Here is a 10,442-nt window from a genome sequence, read left to right on the forward strand (position 1 = left end):
TATAAATAACGAAAACAAAAGAAAATGTGTTCAAGAATAAATAAATACTCAAAATACTGAAAATAAAACTTTGATTTTATTTCGAAAAAAAAATGAAAAAAAAATTGTTCTAGCGTTCTAATTTACAAACAGCGGAAACACAAGTCTTAATCATACAACGTGCAGCAAAGACCTTTGATGGGTCCAACACGTAGTCCAACATACAGCACGTTCTAACATTGATAGGCCCAACATAGTCTAACATACAGCACGTCCTAACATTGATAGGCCCAACATAGTCTAACATACAGCACGTCCTAACATTGATAGATCCAGCATATTCCTGCATACAGCACGTTTCTAACATTGATAGGTCCTACATACTCCAGCATACAGCACGTTCTAACATTGATAGGTCCAACATACAGCACGTCCTAACATTAATAGGTCCAACATATTCTAACATACAGCACGTCCTAACATTGATAGATCCAGCATATTCCTGCATACAGCACGTTTCTAACATTGATAGGTCCTACATACTCCAGCATACAGCACGTTCTAACATTGATAGGTCCAACATACAGCACGTTCTGACATTGATAGGTCCAACATACAGCACGTTCTAACATTGATAGGTCCAACATACAGCACGTTCTAACATTGATAGGTCCAACATAGTCCAGCATACAGCACGTTCTAACATTGATAGGTCCAACATAGTCCAGCATACAGCACGTTCTAACATTGATAGGTCCAACATACAGCACGTTCTAACATTGATAGGTCCAACATAGTCCAGCATACAGCACGTTCTAACATTGATAGGTCCAACATACTCCAACATACAACACGTCCTAACATTGATGGGTCCAACATATTCCAACATGCAGCACGTTTATTTCTACAAGTGAAGACGTGTTCCAGCCTGCCTAGACTTGCTGACCGTTGAATGTAACTGGGCAGGTCACTGGGCTCTGGGCTATAGCGTCTCGGATGGCAAGACAGAACACGTCTCTGTCGCTTGACTTCTCGCAGGTCAACTGTAGCGACAACGTCTCGAGGTGTTTACATTTGTGTAGACTGGGGAATAAAATATCCCTACAATTATCTTTCTCAACCTCACACAGTTTATCAATTATCTCCCCCCCCCCCCCCCATCTTTCTCAACCTCACACAGTTTATCAATCATCTCCCCCCCCCCATCTTTCTCAACCTCACACAGTTTATCAATCATCTCCCCCGCCCCCCATCTTTCTCAACCTCACACAAATTATCAATTATCTCCCCCCCCCCCCATCTTTCTCAACCTCACACAAATTATCAATTATCTCCCCCCCCCCCCATCTTTCTCAACCTCACACAAATTATCAATTATCTCCCCCCCCCCCCATCTTTCTCAACCTCACACAAATTATCAATTATCTCCCCCCCCCCATCTTTCTCAACCTCACACAAATTATCAATTATCTCCCCCCCCCCCCATCTTTCTCAACCTCACACAAATTATCAATTATCTCCCCCCCCCCCCCATCTTTCTCAACCTCACACAAAGTATCAATTATCTCCCCCCCCCCTGTTTATTACGTGCTTTAGTATTATCCCACTACCAAATGTGCAGAACCACAATCTATATATATAATTCTCTTCTTCGAGCCGTTAGAAAACAAGCTGCAAACGCTCTCCCTACCTCCCCACCCCTACATGGTTTTAGTGAGCTGTGTTCACTCTAAATGTTTACAAGCAGAGCCAACTATTTTAAACGTAGGGGGGGGGGGGGAGGGGGGGGAGGAAGGGGGGGGGGTTATGGTCCTTAACGAGCTACTTATAGTGTTTTAAAGAAATATTTTCAGTGTCAGCGTTGGTACTGTCGAATTCACAAATTATGAATTATTGAAAATTAGAAACAACTAAATAGCGGCGTATGTTATGCCGCGGGCCGGCTCGTAATTGATAAAAAGCTTATGAGACGTACTCAGATAAAATTATCAACAAACTCAATTAGGACCGATAACTCACCTTCTACATATTACAAAACTCTACTAGGACCGATAACTCACCTTCTAAATAGTACAAACTCAACTAGAGCCGATAACTCACCTTTTAAATAGTTCTCCAATGCTGTCTGCATCTAATCGAACACCTGACTCAAGAGTGACGTGGTGTAGAGTGTCCTATGTTAACAAAACACCAAACTCGTTAATTATGTAATTAAATCAACGCATTTGTATTTGTCGTCTTAAGCATTCTTGTCATTGTTAATCTATCAGAGCTTAGCTATAATATAAATAATTGCTAATTGTCCTATTGTACAATGTTTTGGAATTACAGTAGTATCTCAAAATTCTTATCGTAACATTACTCGTATGTCTAATTGTAATATTCTTCATTGAAATTAAATTAAATGCCATTAAACCGTTTGAGTAACCAAAATGACACCCCAGTTGTTTTTGTTGATTATTTTAATACAAAAATAGTCTTTATAAATAAGAAATGGTGTATAAAAGCAAAACAAAACAAACATGTAAATAACTAAAACGGGCTTTAGCTCACGGAAGATGCACACTGACAACGCTAAACTCTTTAGCTCACGTTAATTCACGTCAGCCTGCTCATGATGCCACAATTTACCCCTAAATTTAAGTAGGCTCCAGAAAAATAACAACTTAGTGATTAAAACGTTTTATTGATTTATTTGTATATATCTAAGTTAGAGTCCTTAAATGAAAATATTTGCAAGCATCAGGGACTCTTTTGAAAATATGGTTGCCATAGCAACGACGGCCATCTTGAAGAACACTTTTGTGGAGCTCTAAAATGTTATAAACTAACATATTATTGGCAATATAATCACGGATCCTTCATTTACTAGGACTAATAGATTCAGCTGGCTAGATTTCGTACCAGAAAACACTCTATACATATTTTCAAAAATCGGTATGGTGAAAAATATTTAAAAACAATGCAAAATCTAATAGTAGTTCACCTAAAATATTTTTATACAATTTGAAATAAAAAATTTCTAGGGGTTTTCCCAAAAAGTGTGATGTACTAGATAAACTCACCTAGAAGTGTGTGGTGATGTGCTAGATCAACTCACCTGAAAGTGTGTCATGTGTGTTGTGATCTGCTAGATCTACTCACCTGAAAGTGTGTGGTTATGTGCTAGATCAACTCACCTGAAAGTGTGTGGTGATGTGTGTGGTGATGTGCTAGATCAACTCACCTGAAAGTGTGTGTTGATGTGGCAGATCAACTGACCTGAAAGTGTGTGATGATGTGGTAGATCAACTCAAAGTGTGTGTTGATGTGGTAGATCAACTCACCTGAAAGTGTTTGGCGACATGCTGCAAGCATCGTTGAATGTTTTCTACAGAGATCAGCCTGCCAGTGTTCCAGCGAAGAGTGTGTAATGGTGTTGATGGCGTCAGAAATTCAGTCAAGCCTGGATCAAAAAACTTCTCCTACAGAAAAAAAGTTCAAAATTTGTTAGATTAAAGGCTTGACATTTATCAGCTGTAAGTAGTTTTAAACTTTTCAGTAAATCAACGTTAGATATCGTATTGGATACCGTGGACTCTCTGTGCAATAAAGATATACAGAAAAATCACATAGCACAAAAAGGACGGTGTAGCCGTGTGTTATCATTTTTACCAGCTTTTATTTAGTTCGCATCATATGTTTGTTTGTTTGTGGGTTTGTTGCTAATTTTGTAACTCGATTTTGACCTAATTCTAATTCAGCGATTTTGTTCAAACTTTCCATTTAATTTAATTTTGATATTTAGTTAGTCATTAAAAATAATATAAACGGTTTCGAAACTAATGGGGGATAACAAAATTAAATCACTCGAAAGATTAACATATTCCAAAACCGAAGATGAGATAACTAGCTAGACACCATCACCCTAATAGTCTGGTGTGTTATGGTTCACCAGAATGTTTACAATCATAGAGCCAGACGAAGGCTATAAAAGGGTGTTTAAATAAACTATTTCTGAGCAGTTACTAAGAGAAGGTGTCATTAGTCCACACAATCTGGGGACTGAGAGCATCAGAGTGCATTTTTATTTTCTATTAATTACATCTGTGTAAGTTGAGTGAATGGTGTCATATGTAAGCTTGGTGTAGATTGAGTGATAGATTTGCAATATGTAAGCTGGGTGTAATTTGAGTGATTGCTGTAAGCTTCGTGTGAGTCAAGTAACTTTGCTGTGTGAGTTGAGTAACTGATGTGTGAGTTTATAATAACAGACAATGCTCACAGCCAAGGGTTTGCAGAAAAATTTGACTTTGAGTTCTGGACAAGCATACTTGAGTCTGATCCATGCTCTAGATGTCGTTAGACTCTCCGCCGTTTTGTAATCGCTGGCATCAACTGTCATTACCTGCAGGCGTTTGGTTTTGATGGCCAGAAAACTCAGCATGTCGTCCGACAGGTATTCATAGCTGAGACCTAAGTCTGGAAGACACAAGTCTCTAGACAGGTAGACAAAGCTGAGACCTAAGTCTGAAAGACACAAGTCACTAGACAGGTAAACAAAGCTGAGACCTAAGTCTGAAAGACACAAGTCACTAGACAGGTAGACAAAGCTGAGACCTAAGTCTGAAAGACACAAGTCACTAGACAGGTAGACAAAGCTGAGACCTAAGTCTGAAAGACACAAGTCACTAGACAGGTAGACAAAGCTGAGACCTAAGTCTGAAAGACACAAGTCACTAGACAGGTAGACAAAGCTGAGACCTAAGTCTGAAAGACACAAGTCACTAGACAGGTAGACAAAGCTGAGACCTAAGTCTGAAAGACACAAGTCACTAGACAGGTAGACAAAGCTGAGACCTAAGTCTGAAAGACACAAGTCACTAGACAGGTAGACAAAGCTTAGACCTAAGTCTGAAAGACACAAGTCACTAGACAGGTAGACAAAGCTGAGACCTAAGTCTGAAAGACACAAGTCACTAGACAGGTAGACAAATCTTAGACCTAAGTTTGAAAGACACCAGTCACTAGGCAGGTAGACAAAGCTGAGACCTAAGTCTGAAAGACACAACATTGTGACTATTTTGTCTCATACTTTTATTTCCTGTGTCGTGATTACTGTTTCAGTAAAGCTACAGCAAACGAAAAAAAAAATTAGGTAATAGAGTGAAATTGAAACCATTGATTTAACATCAAGTCGAACACCATTCGGACAGTAGTAAATAAAGTTCTATTAAACATTGGCCCCAAAGCAAGTGGGTTCAAGGCAGTGTTTCTTCCAGACTTTTTTCTCCGGGTGGGCACTTGAAATTTTCGGGGGGGGGGGGGGGGCGGTAGACTTTCTTAGGGGGGGGGGGGGCGGACACTTTTAAAAGTATATAGTTTCTATATAAATTATATAAATTTCATTTCGTTCGGGGGGGGGGGGGGGGGGTAAACAATTTTCCCCGAAGAGATGCCTGGAAGAAACTCTGGTTCAAGGTAGTCATGTTATACTCAGCAAAAAATTCTGAATCAAAACTTTAAGATAATAATGAAGTTCTTTCATAATTTTCTAAGCTTTTCTACGAGTATATCCCATTTCTAACATATGCTAGGCTCCACTGCTTATAGAGACAAACTTTTTCCAATTTATGAGTTTTTGACCAACTTTCAGCACGAAAGGAAGTAAGCACTCAGAAAGTCAAAACGTTTACAAACTAAAACAACATTCTTTTTTAGAAACAGTAAAAACTTATCCGCTAAAAGCAGGTGTTACATCACTCAACTCGTCGTACTTTGAACATAACAGCCGGCACCATCAAGTTTACTTAAACACTAGGCCGTACTTCTAACAATGCCGGCGTCATCAAGTTTACTTTAACACCAGCTCGTACTTCGAACATAACCGGCGCCATCAAGTTTACTTAAACACTAGGCCGTACTTCGAACATAGCTGGCACCATCAAGTTTACTTAAACACTAGGCCGTACTTCGAACATAGCTGGCACCATCAAGTTTACTTAAACACTAGGCCGTACTTCCAACATAGCTGGCACCATCAAGTTTACTTAAACACTAGGCCGTACTTCAAACATAGCTGGCACCATCAAGTTTACTTAAACACTAGGCCGTACTTCCAACATAGCTGGCACCATCAAGTTTACTTAAACACTAGGCCGTACTTCAAACATAGCTGGCACCATCAAGTTTACTTAAACACTAGGCCGTACTTCGAACATAGCTGGCACCATCAAGTTTATTTAAACACTAGGCCGTACTTCGAACATAGCCGGCGCCATCAAGTTTACCTAAACACTAGGTCTTGTACACTCAGTACTGGTCGTAAACAAACAGCTTACACACTTCACAATCAAGGGACGTAACTAATATGTATGAAATATAGGGGACGTAACAATAACGTACAAGACAATATAACAAAAGAAACAGTCAAATGAAAACAAACCTACTGGTCAAGTTGATGAAGTTGCCCAGAGGGTGCATAAATTTTTCCGGTTTTACTGGAGGCAAATTTCCGTGAGGTGTAACTATACCCACCCGTTCAATAGCAGATACAAGTTCCAGAGTGTGGACAGTGCTTGAGCAGTTTTTCGCAACAGTCTCCAATAAATTCTTTACTGGGGAGATATGTTAGATCATAGCCACCAATAGTATCTTTACTGGGGAGATATGTTAGATCATAGCCGCCAAAAGTATCTTTACTGGGGAGATACGTTAGATCATAGCCACCAATAGTATCTTTACTGGGGAGATATGTTAGATCATAGCCTCCAATAGCATCTTTACTGGGGAGGTTAGATCATAGCCTCCAATAGCATCTTTACTGGGGAGGTTAGATCATAGCCACCAATAGCATCTTTACTGGGGAGATATGTTAGATCATAGACACCAATAGCATCTTTACTGGGGAGATATGTTAGATCATAACCACCAATAGCATCTTTACTTGGGAGATATGTTAGATCATAGCCTCCAATAGCATCTTTACTGGGGAGATATGTTAGATCATAGCCTCCAATAGCTTCTTTACTGAGGAGATATGTTAGATCATAGCCTCCAACACAATAGTTACTAGGAAAATGTTAGATCATAGCCACCAATTGTATCTTTACTGGGGAGATATGTTAGATCATAGCCACCAATAGCATCTTTACTGGGGAGGTTAGATCATAGCCTCCAATAGCATCTTTACTGGGGAGGTTAGATCATAGCCACCAATTGTATCTTTACTGGGGAGGTTAGATCATAGCCAGCAATAGCATCTTTACTGGGGAGGTTAGATCATAGCCACCAATAGCATCTTTACTGGGGAGATATGTTAGATCATAGCCACACCAATAGCATCTTTACTGGGGAGATATGTTAGATCATAGCCACCAATAGCATCTTTACTGGGGAGATATGTTAGATCATAGCCTCCAACACAATAGTTACTAGGGAAATGTTAGATCATAGCCACCGATTGTATCTTTACTGGGGAGGTTAGATCATAGCCACCAATAGTATCTTTACTGGGGAGATATGTGAGATCATAGCCACCAATAGCATTCTTACTGGGGAGATATGTTAGATCATAGCCACCAATTGTATCTTTACTGGGGAGATATGTTAGATCATAGCCACCAATAGCATCTTTACTGGGGAGGTTAGATCATAGCCACCAATAGCATCTTTACTGGGGAGGTTAGATCATAGCCACCAATAGCATCTTTACTGGGGAGATATGTTAGATCATAACCACACCAATAGCATCTTTACTGGGGAGATATGTTAGATCATAGCCACCAATAGCATCTTTACTGGGGAGATATGTTAGATCATAGCCTCCAATAGCATCTTTACTGGGGAGGTTAGATCATAGCCACCAATAGCATCTTTACTGGGGAGGTTAGATCATAGCCACCAATAGCATCTTTACTGGGGAGGTTAGATCATAGCCACCAATAGTATCTTTACTGGGGAGATATGTGAGATCATAGCCACCAATAGCATCTTTATAGAGGAGGTTAGATCATAGACACCTATAGCATCTTTACTGGGGAGATATGTTAGATCATAACCACCAATAGCATCTTTACTTGGGAGATATGTTAGATCATAGCCTCCAATAGCATCTTTACTGGGGAGATATGTTAGATCATAGCCTCCAATAGCTTCTTTACTGAGGAGATATGTTAGATCATAGCCGACAATAGCATCTTTACTGGGGAGATATGTTAGATCATAGCCTCCAACACAATAGTTACTAGGAAAATGTTAGATCATAGCCACCAATTGTATCTTTACTGGGGAGATTTGTTAGATCATAGCCACCAATAGCATCTTTACTGGGGAGGTTAGATCATAGCCTCCAATAGCATCTTTACTGGGGAGGTTAGATCATAGCCACCAATTGTATCTTTACTGGGGAGGTTAGATCATAGCCACCAATAGCATCTTTACTGGGGAGGTTAGATCATAGCCACCAATAGCATCTTTACTGGGGAGATATGTTAGATCATAGCCACACCAATAGCATCTTTACTGGGGAGATATGTTAGATCATAGCCACCGATTGTATCTTTACTGGGGAGGTTAGATCATAGCCACCAATTGTATCTTTACTGGGGAGATATGTGAGATCATAGCCACCAATAGCATTCTTACTGGGGAGATATGTTAGATCATAGCCACCAATTGTATCTTTACTGGGGAGATATGTGAGATCATAGCCACCAATAGCATCCTTACTGGGGAGATGTTAGATCATAGCCACCAATTGTATCTTTACTGGGGAGATATGTTAGATCATAGCCACCAATAGCATCTTTACTGGGGAGGTTAGATCATAGCCACCAATAGCATCTTTACTGGGGAGGTTAGATCATAGCCACCAATAGCATCTTTACTGGGGAGATATGTTAGATCATAGCCACACCAATAGCATCTTTACTGGGGAGATATGTTAGATCATAGCCACCAATAGCATATTTACTGGGGAGGTTAGATCATAGCCACCAATTGTATCTTTACTGGGGAGGTTAGATCATAGCCACCAATAGCATCTTTACTGGGGAGATATGTTAGATCATAGCCACCAATAGCATCTTTACTGGGGAGGTTAGATCATAGCCACCAATAGTATCTTTACTGGGGAGATATGTGAGATCATAGCCACCAATAGCATCTTTATAGAGGAGGTTAGATCATAGCCACCAATAGTATCTTTACTGGGGAGATATGTGAGATCTTAGCCACCAATAGCATCTTTACTGGGGAGATATGTTAGATCATAGCCACCAATAGCATCTTTACTGGGGAGATATGTTAGATCATAGCCACCAATAGCATCTTTACTGGGGAGGTTAGATCATAGCCACCAATAGCATCTTTACTGGGGAGGTTAGATCATAGCCACCAATAGCATCTTTACTGGGGAGATATGTTAGATCATAGCCACACCAATAGCATCTTTACTGGGGAGATATGTTAGATCATAGCCACCAATAGCATCTTTACTGGGGAGGTTAGATCATAGCCACCAATTGTATCTTTACTGGGGAGGTTAGATCATAGCCACCAATAGCATCTTTACTGGGGAGATATGTTAGATCATAGCCACCAATAGCATCTTTACTGGGGAGATATGTTAGATCATAGCCACCAATACATTCTTTACTGGGGAGATATGTTAGATCATAGCCACCAATAGCATCTTTATAGAGGATGTTAGATTATAGCCACCAATAGTATCTTTACTGGGGAGATATGTGAGATCATAGCCACCAATAGCATCTTTACTGGGGAGATATGTTAGATCATAGCCACCAATGGCATCTTTACTGGGGAGGTTAGATCATAGCCACGAATAGCATCTTTACTGGGTACATATGATAGATCATAGCCACCAATAGCATCTTTACTGGGGAGATATGTTAGATCATAGCCACCAATAGCATCTTTACTGGGGAGATATGTTAGATCATAGCCTCCAATAGCATCTTTACTGGGGAGATATGTTAGATCATAGCCTCCAATAGCATCTTTACTGAGGAGATATGTTAGATCATAGCCGCCAATAGCATCTTTACTGTGGAGATATGTTAGTTCATAGCCACACCAATAGCATCTTTACTGGGGAGATATGTTAGATCATAGCCACCAATAGTATCTTTACTGGGGAGATATTTCAGATCATAGCCTCCAATAGCATCTTTACTGGGGAGATATGTTAGATCATAGCCACCAATAGCATCTTTACTGGGGAGATATGTTAGATCATAGCCTCCAATAGCATCTTTACTGGGGAGATATGTTAGATCATAGCCACCAATAGCATCTTTACTGGGGAGATATGTTAGATCATAGCCGCCAATAGCATCTTTACTAGGGAGATATGTTAGATCATAGCCTCCAATAGCATCTTTACTGGGGAGGTTAGATCATATCCACCAATAGCATCTTTACTGGGGAGATATGTTAGATCATAGCCTCCAATAGCATCT

The 10,442-nt window shown here is 40.0% G+C and overlaps 1 long non-coding RNA gene across 1 annotated transcript; it reads right to left on the reverse strand.

Moving 5' to 3' along the window:
- Positions 1-836: 836 nt before the first annotated feature.
- Positions 837-4,316, reverse strand: LOC131952544 (uncharacterized). The gene is made up of 4 exons (XR_009388543.1): positions 4,244-4,316; positions 3,306-3,443; positions 2,080-2,153; positions 837-1,062 (listed from the first exon to the last, which is right to left on the reverse strand). It is a non-coding gene; the product is annotated as an uncharacterized LOC131952544 (long non-coding RNA).
- Positions 4,317-10,442: the final 6,126 nt, after the last annotated feature.

The sequence above is a fragment of the Physella acuta genome, unplaced genomic scaffold (genome assembly GCF_028476545.2).
Source record: "Physella acuta isolate Inbredline_101_S28 unplaced genomic scaffold, ASM2847654v3 ptg000876l, whole genome shotgun sequence".
NCBI lineage: Eukaryota > Metazoa > Mollusca > Gastropoda > Physidae > Physella > Physella acuta.